Source organism: Stigmatopora nigra, chromosome 20, assembly GCF_051989575.1.
Source record: "Stigmatopora nigra isolate UIUO_SnigA chromosome 20, RoL_Snig_1.1, whole genome shotgun sequence".
Lineage (NCBI taxonomy): Eukaryota > Metazoa > Chordata > Actinopteri > Syngnathiformes > Syngnathidae > Stigmatopora > Stigmatopora nigra.
The window spans coordinates 3486948-3505035 of NC_135527.1; the positions used below are offsets into that span (position 1 = coordinate 3486948).

The window sequence follows — 18088 nt, forward strand, 5'->3', positions numbered from 1 at the left end:
AATGTTGCTTTTGCCCGATTCCTATAGTCTGAAAATGACTCATTGGGTCCGATTTCCGTTAAATTCTGATACGATTTTTGATCGGTTGGTATCCTTAAGAAAAATGTGAAGTGAGTTATTAATTTTAGGATTATTTAAAACAGGCTGAGCAAGAAAAAGGTCTTTCACCTGTGTGGGTTTTTGGGGATTTCAGATATTATAAAAACATAGTTAATCATACTACATGTCAAAAAGCTGTCACAAGCGTACTATCCATGTGAATCTTTTCAAATTAAAACTTTCTTTAAACGTTACAAGCTTATTCCCTACCATGTTTGCAGTTGTTTAAATATATAGATATCATCTAACCTTTTTAGTTGGTCTGATACGATTTATGTCAGAAACTGTATTGTAATATAAGTTCAATATTAACATTTTGAAATTGAAAAGGGGCTTATATTCATTGCTCGACATATGTGCAATTGACTTTGTTAAACGATTTTTGATTTTTGCTGCTAAATCTATGACGCCAAAATTTTGGGGTTATGCTTCAAAATAGTGTTACTAAATTGCTTTGTATGATTTGGAAAAAAAGATACATTTTCAATGTGAAATTCCCTATCACTGTCAAATTTAATATTGTCATGTATATTTTCTCATAGGATAGAAAAATGTATTAATGCATATTAATGTTACTATTTTTAAACATTAAAAATTGGCAATCTTCTTGAGGATTAGCATTAGTGTCTCTCATGACACTAAAATGACAGTAATTTAACTATGGAGGGGTGCCCAACTCCGGTCCTCAAGGGCCCCTTTCCTGTCTCTTCTCCATAACTCCCTCCTGTACCACACCTGAATCAAAGATCAACTCATCAGCCAGCTATCCAGAAGCTTGATAACGATCCCAATTATTTGATTCAGGCATGTTGATGGAGGGAGACATGGAAAACAAATTTGATAGTGGCCCTCGAGGGCTGGAGTTGGGCACGCTAATGTAATGTAAATTTCGCTCATTCATATTCCATACTACACATCCTAGCAAGTGTTGCGGGGGTTGGTGGAGTCTATCCCCCCAGGCTTCAAGAAAAATGCAAACAACACCAGTAAGCCGTAGGGCACAAACAACCATTTGCACTCACAATCAGACCGCCACTATTGGGAATTGAGGCCACGTCTGCCTGCAAGTCAGCCGGGTGTCCCACTGCACACTCAGAGATCTGGGATAGATTGCTGTAGGTTTGTGGAAAACTTCCAAAGACTCATATAAGGTAATGTGGCCGAGTGGTCTAAGGTGCTGGATAAAGGCTCCAGTCTCTCAGGAGGTGTGGGTTCAAATCCCACCACTGCCAATATCTTCTGATTTTGTTGGGTCTGAAGTTACTGACAGGCATGAGACTGTGTTATATTTTAAAGCAACCGGTTGCTGGGAAAGGTCAGAGGCGTGAGATGATAACTCGCGCTCGGCTCCGAGGAACTTTCTTATCTCCCCAAGGTGAATGTTGCTATTATTAAGTTTCAGCATGATGTCATGGAAAAGTACAGTAGTTGAGATTATAGACATCATGGAAAAGTACAACAGTTGAACACTGAGACGTGTTGAGAAGAGATTATAGGAATCATGGAAAAGCATAATATTAAGACAGAGATTATAGACAGGATGTTCTTTCGAAATGCACATATTATTAAGACTCCTGTTTTAAGCAACTTCACAATCTGCTTAAGTCACTTTTAATGGGTGCAAATGGCTCTTCCCTGACCTTTCAACTAAAATGTGAAAACCACTGGGGAGGGAGCCAAGTCCCGGTTGCATAAATAGGAGCCTCGTGGTTTTCCACCACTGTGTTTGTTAAAATCCACAAAATACATTCGCTCTGTGTTGAAGCCATCATGGATGACAGACAATCGTTAATGTCCACTGCTCACCATCCAAGACATATGTGTCTCTTTGCTTTCACCTTCTGACTAAACCTTTTGCCTGTGCAGGAAAAAGGTTTGTCACCAACGTGGTTTGTTCAATGTATTTTTAAACACACTGTTTAATTGTCTTTAAATCAAGCTTGTACATTCAGTCGACTTGAGAATTTAAAAAAAATCAATTGCAGTGCACAAAAAGCCCTTTTGTTGCACACTGAGAAAATATATAAATATAAAAAAGTGAACCCACCTTCTAGTCTGTTAAGAAATATTTTTGTTCTTCGTGGAACACTCCCACACGTAAATTCTGTTGGAGGCACCTTTGATAGTTAATAGCAGGCTAAACCTTAAGGCAGTGGCTCCTTAGCCAGTAACAGTTCAAGTAGTCGCAGGGCCTATTTAGCCGGTAACCGGTCAAATAGCCTATATGGCCCCATATGGCTATTTATATGCACCATGTTGTTGGAGAAGGGCAGACATCATGAATTTGAAATAATGGCTTGGTGTACTCTGGCAGGCCCATGACGGATGAGTATAGTATGGCTTGTTTAATGGTGTGGAAAGCTTCTTCAGCAGCTGGAGTCCATTCTTTAGGATCTGACAGGTTGAGGTCTTTGTCACTCATGAGGTCCAATAGTGGCTGGGTGATTTGTGCGAAGTGAAGGATCCATCCTCGACAGTAGTTGGCTAAACTAAGGAAAGCAAAGACTTTCTTCTTGGTTGGGTCTGGGGGAATTTCTGACGGCCTTCTTCCTGTTGTCCGTTAGCCTTCGACCTTTTTGACCAAGAAATGTGACTTCAATCTGGCAAAATTGAAGTTTAGATTACGAGGCCTTGTTCCCCATCTCTTCCAGGTGTTGGAACACTCTGATGGACTGTTTTCGGGTTTCTTCTGCTGTTGAGCTTGCAATTAGGATGTCGTCCACATAGATGAGGACTCGTGTAGACTCTGGATATGAATGGTAACTCATGGATCTCTGGATCTCTGTGGAGAATATGGTTGGGCTGTTGCAGAATCCTTGTGGCAATCTGGTGGAGGTGAACTTTCTGTTGCCAAAGGTGAAGCCGACATGGTGGTGGCTTGAAGCAACTCGGTTATCATTTGTGCGCTGGCTGTCACCTGGGCCTTTTCCTTCTTGGAGCGAATGTTCTCCTCTGCGTGGCTTTTCCAATGGAGTATCTCAGCGGATGAGGTAGTCTTGTAGGTGACGAAGTGTATTTTGATGAATCCAGAAATGGGAACTTGGAAACCTTGGATAAACCATTGTTTAAACTGGACTCGGAATGGGCCATTTTCATTGTCGTCATCCATCATGCGGCTGTTGGACTTGACACAGCTTTCTAATCTGGCATAGTAATCATTTGTAGTCTCGCCCTCTTTCCACGTACATGTCCTAATTCTTTGGTAGGCGGGGGGTCTCTGGAACATTGCCCCTGCTCTTCCTAGTAGCTTTTCTATTTCTCCGGTTAGGGCATGGGGGTCGTAGGCTAATATGTTTCCCCCTACATCACTTCCTGTGAATCTCTCTCTGACTCTGCCCAATCTATGCTTCAGTGAGTTCTTTAAGGCTTTCTCCACTTCAGCTCCTTTCAGGTTATAGGATGCCACTAACTGACAGAATTTTCTGGCCTATTGTTCCGCATTTTCTTCCACATCTCCGAGTCCCTTGCATGCTTCCAGTCATCTGGCCTTGGTCCAAGGTCGGTAGACCAATAAGGTGGGTTGTTGTTGTTGTACTGCAAACTTTTAATACTACCGCAGTGATAATACTCATTCAAATCATTACACTTCACATTGACAGAAATCAAAGGCTGAACTCACAATCTTTCTCGTTCCGAACCTGCCCTAGTCCGGGGACCCGTCACCAGATTACAGGAGTGGCGAGGGAACGTCCGCCTGGTTCACCCTTTCAATGGAGGATGCTGTCGTCGTGCCCCGTCGTCGCTCCGGCAATTGTTGGCTGTTGGGTCTCAGGTTTTCGGAAACCAAGTATGATAGATCTGAAAATACAACTTCAGGAGAAGATTAAGAAGTAGTGAGATCAATTTAATAGGAAATAGGTTTATTATCAAAGTGCAAAGGGGGGAGAGAGGTTAAACAGTGGAGTCCTGTTCAGCGCAATGTTCTTGCAGCTCTCTCACGAATGAACAGTGGGTTCATCTTTATATAGGAAAAGAAGCCATAGTATGGTTTCTATGACAACGACCAAACTCTGGGCAAAGTCGGATTAATCAGTGACAGGTCTCCATGACAACGACCAAACTTTGCGCAAAGTCTGAACAATCAATGGCAAGTTTCCATGGCAACGACCAAACTTTGGGGAAAGTCGGATTAATCAGTGGCAAGTTTCAATGGCAATGACCAAACTTTGGGCAAAGTCTGGTTAATCAGTGTAAAGTCCCCATGACAACGACCCTGGGTTTTAGCAGCACATTGGACTTTGCAAATACACCTTAAATAAGCTGGAAGTCAGTTTGAAAGCTGTTCCTTGTAAGCCATGAGTCATTTTGCAGTCAAATTTGACTCTTGTCACCAACATGACCTGAATTGGCTAGGATAGGGAATGTTGGAGAGTGTTCCCTGAATCGACCTTGGGCTTTGCCAGTTTATTGGACTCTCTAAACCAGACCAATATCAGTTGATGCTCTAATTGCAATATTGTACTAGTTAGCCATGAGTCGATTTTTAGTCCATGTTGGTTATTGTCCACTGTCAATCAGCCGAAATAGCTCAGTTGGGAGAGCATTAGACTGAAGAACTAAAGGTCCCTGGTTCAATTCCGGGTTTTGGCAGTTCATTGGACTTTGAGAGTCCACCCTCAATCAGCTGGCTGTTTTTATGAAAGCTGTTTCCTTGTAAGCCATGACTCATTTTACAGTCAAGTTTGACTCTTGTCACCAACATGGCCCAAATTGGCTCAGATAGGGAATGTTGAAGAGAGTTCCCTGAATTGGCCTTGGGCTTCGTCAGTCCATTAGACACTAAAGAACCAGACCAATATCAGTTAATGCTCCAATTGGAATATTGTACTAGTAAGCCATGAGTCAATTTCTAGTCCAAGTTGGTTGTTGCTATCAGTCGGCTGAAGTAACTCAGTTGGGAAAGCGTTAGTCTGTTTGTCTAACAGTACCTTGTTCAACCTTTGCAAAGCCATGGGTCGCTTTTTTTTTTACAAACGGTTAAAATACTAGAGTGGGTGTGTGTTTCAATGTGTCACAACTTTTCCGTTATTGCATTATTGGCAAACAGATAGTTCATCACAGCCACTCCCATGGCAGTCGCTCATGCTGACTGACTGGGGCGATGAACGGCGGCACTTTACCTTCCAAAACAAATTTCTATTTGTAGGTGTGTCACACGCGAATCTAATGCATTAATTAGCTGGTTCCTTCTGGAATTAATATTGCTGATAGGGCAGCAAAAGGGTGTGGAGCTCCCAGATGCCCCACTGGGAATGTGTTAGGTTCATCAATTCAATCATGGCATGTTGGTCTAGTGGTATGGTTCTTGCTTAGGGTGACATAAGTCCCGAGTCCAACTCTTGGATGAGTTGTTGTTGTGTTGTTTGGTAATCTTTAGTGGGAAAAAGTGTCATTCAGTGAGCACATCTGACTTGCTGGTTAGGGTGCGATAGGTCCCGGGTCCAACTCCCACATGAGCCCTTGCTATGTAGGGGTTTATCTGTATTACTATTATATATAAATGTGCAGTAAATTGTTTATTTGTTAAATCATTCTTCCTATTGTTCGAAGACTGCTCGGGGTCATGAACAGTCATTTAGTCCTCTCATACAAGGACTGCTTATCCAAGGATTGTTTATCCGACATCGCACCCAGTCTGGGAATCTGAGGACTGTTGATCTGGGTTTGCAGCAAGTAGACGCCAAGCTCTCCGACTAACAACAGATATGGATATCTGCCACTTCCAGCAACACTTGCATAGTGTGCATACCTCGTGACGCACTTTGGGCTTCTTTATGTAATTGTTATATGATTGTTATGTCAAACGTGTGATTGTTTTTATCCAAATGAAGGTTGGTTTTAGTTTCCTGTTTTGTTATTGTTAAAATACCTTCATTGTTATTTTAGTTATATATGTTGTTTTTGCTTACACATGTTGAATTAATCAATAACCTTTTAATTGTTTTGATTTATGGCCTTAAAAGCCGTACGGGAATTACTGTTCGGGGATATACTTTGGAGATCAAGATGAAGTCTTGAGACTCTAATCTATCTACCCTTATTAAGATAATGTTATCCGGGATCCGATCTATTTAATTAAATGTCAATAATTGAATAAGATGTCTGCCTGCAGTGATTGATAATTTCACAGGATGGGGATTATTAATGAACCTATCTTCTCGAAAAAAAAGAAACATTTTCAATATGAAATTGCCTATCAAAGTCAAATTTAATATTGTCGCGTATATTTTCATAGGTTAAAAATGTATTAACCTAATATTGATGGTACTATTTTTCAACACTAAAAATCTTCTTGAGGATTAACATTGGTGGGATTTGACGCCACGCCTGCCTGCAACTCAGTCAGGTGTCCACTGCACCCCCAGAGATCTGGTTTAGACTGCTGTAGGTTTGTGGAAACCTTTTATCACCCCCATTTATGGTAGTGTGGCCGAGCAGTCCAAGGCCCTGGATTTAGGGCCCAGTCTTTCAGGACTCTCTCATATTGGGAAGGGAAATGTGATAAATAATTCGGGATGGTGAAGAATATGACATATTTTACTCATTCATTTTGCTGTAGCTGTTTTATTTTGATATTACTACTGCAGGATTAAACTCTTGTTCTTAACTCAATTACAATATGAACAAAATGTTCTTTCTGAGATTCTTCTTTTGAGGTTGAACTCATGCTGATAAGGAGACAGATGGTCTGGATGATGTGGATTCGAGGATGGAGAGTTTGTAGTCCCGAGAAGACACCCCTCTCGCCAGTCGTGGACCAGTCCGCATCATTGTCAATCAGCGAATGAATATGCACAGCGACACTCAGCGGGCTTATTCTTTGGGAGGGAGACCCGGAGCTCTGTATGGATCCGTTTGGCAGGAATATATCATCTGTGGATTAACTCGCTCAAACCTGGTTTGTCTCCTCCGATGTTGAACATGCTCTATTGTTAGACGGGATAAGACTGAGTTAATGATTGGTGTCAAGTGCTAAAATTATTAGTCTAACAATGGCCATTTAAGATTTAATTATCTCTTTATGGTTATAGAACTTCCATTTGTAAAAATTACATTCAATTCTGAAAAAATGTGTTTGTTTAGCATCTTTGACAAGTAATTGCTCTTTTAAGAAGGGTTCTATGTCAATTGTGGTTAGCTTATATTTATGCGTATTGTTAAAAAGATATCCATGAATGAGTGAAAAATGTGACCACAATCCTCAACTATAAATATTTTGTGATGTGCTGTTATATTCTAATATTGATAGAACATTACAGCCAATTTTGTCTAATCTCCTGTTCGCGAATGCTAGCAATTCGGATGATAAGCTAAGGTTCAAAACGTTAGCCCACTAGCATTAGCAAAGTAGCTCAATCAACGTACTAGACATATAGACAACTCTGGTACAGCATTTTGTTGTTTCGAATTTAAGAGTTTTTACATCTCTATTTGGGGATTTTGCACTTGTGACGACTATTAAGTGTAATCCTATTATGATTTCCTACAGCCTTCCCCATTGGAGGCTAACCAGAGTTGAGAAATTATGTTCTGCCCGCTTGAGTATGAAGGCAAATTTAATTTCACAACAATTGTTGTGGAGCAGAGAAATTACCAGATCACAGGAACTGAGGAAATATCAAGACAAGATATTATGTTGTTAGGGCATAATACATTGTGTTTCACAATTTCAACTCCTACAGAGAGGTCTTAGCCTGTGTGGGGGTTGAACCCACGACTTTGGCGTTATTAGCACCACACTCTGACCAACTGAGTTAACAGGCCATTAGCTGCATAACCCAGGTATTTGCATGATGACGCAAATGCAACACGTCAACTAGCTAAACACTTACGGCAAAAGAAGTTGGCCTAGGTAAATTTATTTGAATTTGGAGAGGTCATGGTCCATATGGAGGTCAAACCCACGACCTTTGGCATTATTAGCAGCACTCTGACCAACTAAGCAAACCAGCCACATGCAAAGTGGCCATAAAACCGCACAAAATGATGCAGCAGGCCAGATTTGTTCCCAGGGCTTCCTCCTTCACACCTGTGTTCTAGAGAGGCCGTCCCCATACGGCGGTCAAACCCACAATTTTGGCATTTACAGCACCACACTCTGCCTAAATGAGATAAATATGTGCGTATTGAATCATTTTTGTACGGACGCTTCTTCAATTTGTCTGAGGAGAACTCACGATTGTATCAAGTCACTGAGTTCTCGTTTTAAGGACTGTTTACAGGACCTTTACCCCAGAATGCAGACCTACAAGGACGCTTATGAAGATGCTTATTCAGCGTGATCGCTATCAGAACAGCTTTCATGATTACTCGCATATTGTCGTAAATGTTCAACATTCCCTATCTGAGCCACGTCGGGTCATGGAGGCGACAAGAATCAAACTTGACTACTAAACCACTCATGACACGTTTTCAAACTGACTGCCAGGTGATTTAGGGTGGGTTTGCAAAAGGCTAATGTGCCGCAAAAACCCAGGGGTTTAACCAGCGACCCCTAGATTTTCAGTCTAACACTCTCACAACTGAGCTACTTCAGCTGATTGATGAGGACAATAACCAACTTGGACCAGAAATTTACTCATGGCTTAGTAGTACAATATTCCAATTGGAGCATTACATTATACCGGTCTGGTATAGAATATGTCTCCTATGTTTCTCTTTGGAATGAAAGTTTTTAAATGCAAAATGGGTGACCTTGAATAGCAGGACTAACCCTAACCCAGAACCTAGAATTGAACCTGGGACCACTAGATTTTCAGTCCAACATTTTCCCAACTGAGCTACTTACGCAGATTGATAAGCATAACAACCAACTTGGACTGCAAATTTACTCATGGCTAACTTGTACAATACTCAAATTATATAGTTCTGGTTTAGAGAGTCCAATGGACTAACGAAGCCCGAGGTCAATTCAGGGAACGTGTGAAATATGAATTGTATTCTTATATTTAATCTTGCACCCTTTTGCACTCTGATGTATTAAAAGTTACTAGAATAGAATTTAATTTACGCCTATTGGTCAAAATGTGCACCACACCTTTTGTACTCCACCTCCTTCATTTGTATTAACGCCTCCCATTTTTATGACTTGTCCTAACTCTAAAAACACAGTTGAAGCAGATTTTTGACGGGAGATAGCTTTGGGGAGCCTGGAGAGTAGTCTCCCTCTCCGGCATCTGAAATTGTTGCATCCTCGCCTCTGCAGACGCGGCATTTAAATTGCATTCTATCAGCCCCAGTGTGTGTTTATTGAAGTGTTGGCCAGTAGCCCCAACAGAACGCTCCACGACATTCTATATCTGAGCCAATTTGGGTCATTGAGGTGACAAGAATAAAACTTGACTGCAAAATGACTAATGGCTTACAAGAAAACAGCCTTCAAACTGACTCCCATCTGAATTAGGGAATGTGAGCAAATTCCAATGTGCTGCCAGAGTCTGGGATTGAACACGGGACATTCAGATCTTCAGTTTTATAGTCTCCCAACTGAGCTACATAAGCTGATTGAATGAAACTACAACCAACTACAACTGGAAATTGACTCATCGCTTACTGGTACAATATCCCTATTGGAGCATTAACTGATATTGGTCAGGTTTACAAGTCCAATGGACTGACATAGCACGAGGTTGATTCAGGGAACGCTCTCCAACATTCCCTATTTGAGCCAACAAGAAAAGAGTCAAACTTGAAGAATTTGGAAAGAACAGAAATGTGGTGGGAACAAACCTAGCTAGTATTTCCTCACTGAGATGTTTCACATCCTGGATGGCACTATCTGCCTTGTGGAGCAGAGAAATTACCAGATCACAGAAACTGAAGAAACATCAAGACAAGATATTATGTTATGTTAGGGCAAAATGTGTTGTATTAGGCAATTTCAACTACTACAGAGAGGCCATGGCCCATATGGGAGTTGAACCCACAACTTTAGCGCTACTAGCACCACACTCTGACCAACTGAGTTGACAGGCCATGTGCTGTACAAGCCAGGTATTTGAATGATGACGCAAATGCAACACGTCAACTAGCTAAACATTTATGTTACGGCAAAAGAAGTTAGACTAGGTAATTTTATCTGACTTTGGAGAGGTCGTGGCCCATATGGAAGTCAAACCCACAGCCTTGGCATTATTAGCACCTCAATCTTACCAACCCGAGCTAACCAGCCATGTGCAAAGTGACCATGAATTTTGTGTGATGACCGTAATTGCAAATGTCAGCTAGCTAAACTGTTATGTTACAGCAAAATAAATTATTTTAGGCAATCTTAACTTACTGGGTGTCAAACCACACAATATGATGCAGCAGGCCAGATTTGTTCCCTGGGGTGGCACTTTGACACCTGTGTTCTAGGGAGGCCGTGCCTGTTCTGCAGTCGAACCCACGACTTTGGCATTTTCACCGCCACGCCCTGCCTAAATGAAAAGAACAGCAATGTGCTGGCATTGGCCCGGGTGCGACTGTCGGGCCAGTAGACATGGAGATGCGTGGACAGACGGGTGAGGTCGAGCGGAGAGCTTGAACGGGTGAGGTCGAGCGGGGAGTGGCGAGTGGGAATTGAATGTCCTTCTAATAGGGGGACGAAACGTTTAGGTCTCCCGGGCTGCACTAGCATCTGCCCCCACCTTCAGAGCCAACTCACCACCAGGTTGTGATTGGTTGAGAGCTCCGTCCCTCTCTTTACCCGAGTATCCAAGACATGTGGGTGTCCTGGTGCCAAATGCACACATGGGCACCCTTATGCTTGAACATGGTGTTCATTATTGTCAATCAACTACGAGCGCAGAAATCCAACAATAGAACATCACTCGGATTTCGATCAAGGGGGACGTTCTTCCCAATCACTCCCTCCAGGTCTCACATCAACATTGAAGTCCCCCAGCAGAACAAGTGAGTCCCCCTAAGGAGCACTCTCCAGCACCCCCTCCAAAAGGAATAGGAACTCTGAACTGCTGTTTTGTGCATGCACACAAACAACAATCAGGTGCCGTCCCCCGCGGGCAACTCCAGAGCCAAACTGTCAAGCCGGTATTTCACAACTTCACGCTCAGGCTCTTTCCTAACTGCGTCCGGGCGAGGGAAGATTTCATCCAATAATGTTGCCCATCATAAGAGGTCCTTTGAGCCATTCTTCGTCTAATCGCTCACATCAGACCAGTTGGCCATGGGTAAGCCTACCAGGGCTACAAGGCTGATTAACCCCACCACCGGGACACACAAACTTCACCACCACAATAAGGTAATGACTTGTCTGTGCAGTATTATTAGCTTAAATTCAACATGGTGTATTCTTTTGTAAATCCTGGCGCCGAATGTCTCGTACCGAGTTTTTCATTGGAATGGAAATTTTTAAATGCATAATATATGACTCTGTGAATAGCAGGACTAACTCATGACAGTCCCCTGCCGAGACCGAGGTTCTTGCGCTGGTGGTCCACAGGAGCTCCGTCAGCAGGTGAGAATATCCACGATTCCTCAGTATATCTGCTTTGATTTGATTTGATATGTGAAGCTGGAAGAAGCAGAGTGGCGCAGCGGGAGCGTGCTGGGCCCATAACACAGAGGTCAATGAATCGGAACCACTCTCTGCTACTAAGGTCGGTTCTTGTTTTGTAGAAGCAAACTACCCCACTTCCAAGTGTTACCATTGGTGTGAAATAATGTTCTTGAAAATTATTGATTCTGCAAAAGTTACCTTTTCTCACTTCATATTCTTCTGATCAAAATTCCGATAGAAATTGATCGGGAATCAGACCTGATCGCATCATTTTCACAAGATCGGAATCTGACAAAAAACTAATCATTTTTCTGAAACACGCCCCGCAAATGCCTAGACATTCTGATGAAGGCGGAAGTAATACGGCAAAACAGTTACCGCAACCAAAATGGCGCTGTTTAAGCGGCAGCCGGCGGCCACGGTAGCTCTGTCCACTCTTGTTGGTTTTGTGTTTTTGCTGCTTTTATGTTTTAATGATTGATCATTTACTTTGATTTGCTATGTACTTTGTGCTTTTGCTTTGCAGTTCTGTCTAATCACCCTCTTGCTACTGCCACAAGGTAATTTCCCGAATACTGGATGAATAAAGTTATCCAATCCAATCCAAAACATGGTCAGGCCTAAACATCATTATGAAAAAGGAACAGAAAATAATCGAATAGGAGAATTCCTCTTTATTTCATGACATTTACTCAATTTTTTGTTTTGTCATCTATTTCAAATATTAACAAAAACAAGTGTTTAATTGCATTCTAGTTTCATAAACATACTTGAGAGCAGGTTCTCAACAAAAAGAAAATGCAGTATCGGTTAAAAAAACAACTGGACAAGACAGGTAAAAAAAAGTGAAAAAAATCGAAAAGTACATCTAAATATGAGAAAAGAAATTCTTATCCTTAGTGTTGGACAACATTCGGTAATCCTATTATATATGTGTGTATTTAACCATTTTTGTATGAAAGCTTCTTCAATTTGTCTGAGGAGAACTTGCGGTCGTAACAAGTCACCGAGTCCTCGATCCAAAGACTGTTTACTGGACCTTTACCCCAGAATGCAGACCTAGAAGGACGCTTAAGAAGATGATGATGCAGCGGGTTTGCTTATCCCAACAATCTTCGTGATTACTTTCAAATTGTCGTAAATTTTCAACATTCTCTATCTGAGCCAATTCGGGTCATGGAGGTGACAAGAATCAAACTTGACAGCAAAACCACTCATGGCTTACTAGGAAACCGTTTTCAAACTGACTACCAGCTGAATTAGGCTGGGTTTGCAAAGCCGAAAGTGTTGCCAAAAGACGGGTTTGAATCGGGGACCTTTAGATCTCCATTCTAAATGATTTTTGTTGAGTTTACAAAGTCCAATGAACTGCCAAAGATTGGGGTTTATTCTGGGGACCTCTAGATCGGAGGTGGCAAAGTCCGGTCTTTAAGAGCCTGTATCCAATCTGTTTACCATATCCCCTCCTTTACCACACCTGAATCAAATGATCAACTCATCAGCAAGATATCCAGAAGCTTAATATGGATCCAGATTATTTGATTCAGGTCTGTTGGTGGAGGGAGTTATGGAAAACAGACCGGATAAGGGCTCTCGAGAACCGGACTTGGCCACACCTGCTATAGATCTTCAGGCTATTAATGTGCCATCTGAGTTACTTTGATCACGTAGGTGAACAAAAAACAACATAGACTGCATATTTACACACTGATTACAAGTCAATTGATCACAAATTGAATTGTAGCTGAATTTGGTTGGTTTGATATAGTCCAACAGGCTGCCAAAGCCTAAGGTTGAACAAGGGACTTTTAGATCTTCAGTCAAATGCTCTCTCACCAAAGATTTATCCGCTTCAGTAGGTCAATAAAAATTAACATGATTAGATACAGTCCTAGGGCGTGCTGAAGCCCAAGATTAAACCAGGCAACTTTAGATATTAGGTCCAATGCTTTCCCATTGGAGCTATTTTAGGTCACACCTACCTCAAAACCACCCTGAACTGCATATTCACTATTGGTTAATTTATACTGTAAGAGCTCAAGTAATTCATTTTGTTGGAAGTATTTTTCAATCCTGTTTGTGTTTCATTCATTGATTTGTCCTTCTCAGCTGATTGGAAATCCGTTCCTTTATCAGAATACATCTCTGTTACTTGTCTTCTTCTGGCAAGATATCTTCTGATTCCATTGAGCCAAGCATTAGTGCTGAGGGAAGATGAAACTTTCAATAAATTAATTCATTCAACTTCCGTGTTGCGCATCTTTGTATCAATATTGCAAAAATGTAAACCAAAAATAATGATGGCTTACCTATTAGGGTATGTTTTGTCCATTGTCTACATTAAAAAGGAAACAAGTTTTTCCAGGGTTAAAGAAACTGTTGGGAAATTTTGTCTTTTCCATGACTCTATTTGAAATGTGGATTTTCATTGCAGGGTGCAAAATTAGCCAGGACCACTGCCTTTACTGCTGTTCATAACTACCTGGGATAGACCCAATACAGAGGATGAATAAGTGAATCCATAACACTCCGCTCATCTATTTCATAAATATGTAGGTAAATCCTACCCTTGTGGCAACCAACCCCTTTCTCCCTGAATGTAAAAAATAAACTACTCATAAGATATTGCAACAAAAGTGAAAACTTTCCCCATCTTAGTGGGATACATGAAAAGAGCACAATTTGGTCAGCCTGCTCCACAAAGGCTAATATATAATGTAAACTATTAGCGAAACTGCAAGTTTAAATTCAACATGGTATCTTTTTTGTTAATCCCGGCACCGAATGTCTCGTACGTCGTTTTTTTGAAAATGGAATTTTATAAATGCAAAATGGATGACTGAGAATAGCAGCACTAACCGTGCCATGACGGTCCCCAGCCGAGACCGAGGTTCTTCAACTGGCGATCCTGAAAGGCTCCAGCAGAAGGTTGGAAAAAGCCACAAGTCTCACTATATCTCAGGGCAGCCAACTACTCTGGAATTCCAGGAATTTCTCCGGAAATGCATCACAAACTCCGGACCACCTGCTTAAACTCGAGAAATCCTGAAGATTTAATTTTTTTGAAGCAACCATTTTGGAAAAGTACCATATTTCCAATTTAAATGCCTCAACATATTTCTCAAAATTCACACCATCGCTATGGCTTCCGTCATTTTGATTCAACTGCACAATAAACCAGAAGAATTCAGTAACACGAGTGCTATGTGAATCATGACAAGTTACAAGTTCCGACGAATGATTACACTTTTGCGAGTTCAGCGTAGCAATCGATTTGGAATTGGAATAGGTAACCCCTATCGCTTTAAAAGTCTCGTTTTTATTTTTTTCATAAGGGAAGTAACTATTATCAAGGCTGACTAAACCACCAGTTTTTTTTAAACAAATCCTATCATTTCCAGGGTTGTTCTAAAGAAAGTACTCGTACACAGCACTGACTGGTAAGTCAACCAGTCACTGGTTAAGTGCTAAATTAACGGCATTTTGGATGAAACCTCTAATACGAAACCCAGACAGTCACAGAAGTTTATTGGTTCGTATTTGACAAAATATCCCATGTTGGAGCCATCGCCAAAAAGACCGACATTTGCGCATTGCACTACATCCAAGTGTTCAGCGTGACAAGTTGGAATTACTGACAATAGAACACACATAGAAGGACCCAAACACAAGCATAAATGTATTTTCATTATGCTGTACTTTTTCAATAGATTGCAAAAATGCAGTTTTTCAATTAATGTACAAATATGATTGATTTATATTTCCTGCTTCTTTTTATCTCCATTTTATAACAATTTTGCCTGGATCGCATTCACTTTAGAAACACTCTGGAATCGGGGCATGTCTACTCCTGAAATGGGGTCGGCGGAGGTTGGCACCTTTGATTTATGTTGTTGTTGTTGAGCCACCCAGGCGCCTAAGGGCTACCCTCAGCCACGCGAGCGCTGCCACTGGAACGCGGATTAGTTCATCCGGGGGGTAGCCGGAGGAGGGGGCAGTCGAATATCTCCGGCTGGATGAAAACGTAGCGTGCCACGTTCCTGGTTGGCAGGTCTGGGTGGTATTTTGTTGGATTCACAGGCTGCGCCAAGCGAGCCCCTCTCAGGCGACACCACGTGAACGCTTCCAACTTTGTCTCCCTTTGATATCTGTGCGATTGGTTTGATTGATTAGTTTTAAGAGTCAGCTTGTGGAACCTGGAGTGAGAAGAAGCAGAGTAGTGCACGGGAAACATGCTGTGATCATAACTCAGAGGTCATTGAATCAAAACCATCCTCCGCTACGAACAGTATTTTTTTTTTTTGCAGAAGAAAACTACCCCACTTTCAAGGTTTACTTTGAATTTGGAATGTTGAAGTTACAGTATTATCACACTGTAGAAAGAAAACTATCTTTTATTTTTTATGAATTTGTCAAATTGTTCAAATAAATGTATTCCTTTTACTCTTAGTTTTAAATCTTAGCAAATAACGTTTCTATTTTTTTGTCACCTTTGAATTTGGAAAGCTGATTTTGTCATCAAAAAGACCCAAAAAGTATTTTTCACCCAAAAGAGAACTTTATTGGAACTACCAAAAAGATTACACGTTAAATCGGTTTAAAAACATGATTGATCTTATAGTATGACAAAAGTACATTGTACCACTTATTTATTTTGAGCAAATTAATAGTCTTTCACACACCATATTACTACTAATGTTTCTCAGATCCTAGATTCAATATATAAATAATTTTCATTAAAATGTATGTTTGAATAACACTCAATTTTTTATTGGATTTGCTAGCAAATTTAATAGACAAAAACTACAATTTTTCAAATTTCTTAGGCATGTCTTTAACTGTGAAGAGATATTTTCCATGTTATTTACATCACATTATTGATTATTTACTTTCTAATTTCCTAATTTAGGCTCTACTAAATCGGATAGAATTGTGTAAATAAAATCTTCAACAACACTCAATTTGCTTATACAGTAATACCATGACACACAAATGTACCAACATATGATAAAATTTGAGGTATGAGAAAAATTCTGAGCAAATTTTTGACTTGAGATATGAGATATTTGAGATATGAGCACACCAAATGGTTCATAAGATGTTTTTCCATTGTAACATTCTGTTTTGTTTTTTTTCTCGGATGGAAACAGATCAATTTGTATTTTGTTAATTTCTATGGGAAGAATTGACTTCACATATGAGTAAATTGACATACTAGCTCGATCCTGCTTTAAATTCATAGCTTAATGTACTACTGTATTTGAATTAAAACCCAAGATTTTCAGAATGCGAATTACAATAATACTTCGATTACAATGATCTTTCATATGGACATTGATAAAGCAAGCCAAGCTGTGATTGGCCACTGTTTATCATACCACATTTGCGTATTTTAAGTCTATCATTTCGACTAAATCTCTGGCAAGAAGCTGAACAGGAAAAGGGTCTATGACCGATGTGCGTAATTGTGTTTTTAAGATATTCCTGCCACAATATGAGATAAATGGGCTTTTCTCCTGTGTGGTTTGTTAAGTCTTCTTTTTAGGTTCCCTTATGTGAATATGTTGGAACATTAACTGTGCCTGGAAAATGTTTTTGAATTGTGCAGCTTTTTATTTGGGCTGTTATAGTGAGTCTGTGGCCACAGACGGAGCAGGAAAACATTGTTCTACAGTCTGGGTTAATAAGTATTCTTTTAAGCTTCCCCTTTGGGAAAATGTTCGACCACATCCTGAGCAGGAAGATGGTTTTTCGCCAGTGTGGGTTCTTGTGTGACCTTCTAAGTGGTACTTTAGAGAAAAGGCTTTTCAACAGTGTGGGTTCCTATGTTTTTTAAGCTTTTCTTGTGTGCGAATGTTTGACCACAAATTGAACACGAAAATGGTTTCTCACCAGTGTGGGTTCTTGTGTGTATTTGTAAATCATGCTTTTGAGAAAAGGCTTTACCACAAATTGAACACGAAAATGGTTTTTCACCAGTGTGGGTTCTTGTGTGTCTTTTTAGATTTCCCCTCTCAGTAAATGTTTTACCACAAACTGAGCATGAAAATGGTTTCTCACCTGTGAGGGTTCTTGCGTGGAAGTCTAAGCTTGTTTTGTGTATGAACGCTTGACCGCAAACTGAACAAGAAAATGGTTTTTCACCAGTGTGGGTTCTTAAATAGGTTTTTAAGCTTTCCTTGTGTGTGAATTGTCGACTACAAACTGAACACGAAAATGGCTTTTCACCTGTGTGTGTTCTTGTGTGGCTTTTTAAGGATTGCTGTTGAGAAAAGGCATGACCACAAATTGAGCACGAAAATGTTTTTTCACCAGTGTGGGTTCTTGCATGTGATCTTAAGCTCTTTTTGTTTGTGAACGCTTGTCCGCAAACTGAACAAGAAAATGTTTTTTCACCAGTGAGGCTTCTTGTGTTTTATTAAATTTCCCTTGTCATTAAATGTTTTACCACAAACTGAGCATGAAAATGTTTTTTCATCAGTGTGGGTG

The 18088-nt window shown here is 40.6% G+C and overlaps 3 non-coding genes across 3 annotated transcripts; 2 read left to right on the plus strand and 1 right to left on the minus strand.

Annotated features, from left to right (window-relative positions):
- The first annotated feature begins 1249 nt into the window (after positions 1 to 1249).
- trnal-aag (transfer RNA leucine (anticodon AAG)) lies at positions 1250 to 1331 on the plus strand. The gene has a single exon. It is a non-coding gene; the product is annotated as a tRNA-Leu (tRNA).
- A 3285-nt stretch (positions 1332 to 4616) lies between these two features.
- trnaf-gaa (transfer RNA phenylalanine (anticodon GAA)) lies at positions 4617 to 4689 on the plus strand. Its single transcript has one exon. It is a non-coding gene; the product is annotated as a tRNA-Phe (tRNA).
- Positions 4690 to 7789: 3100 nt separating this feature from the next.
- Positions 7790 to 7863, minus strand: trnai-aau (transfer RNA isoleucine (anticodon AAU)). The gene has a single exon. It is a non-coding gene; the product is annotated as a tRNA-Ile (tRNA).
- Positions 7864 to 18088: the final 10225 nt, after the last annotated feature.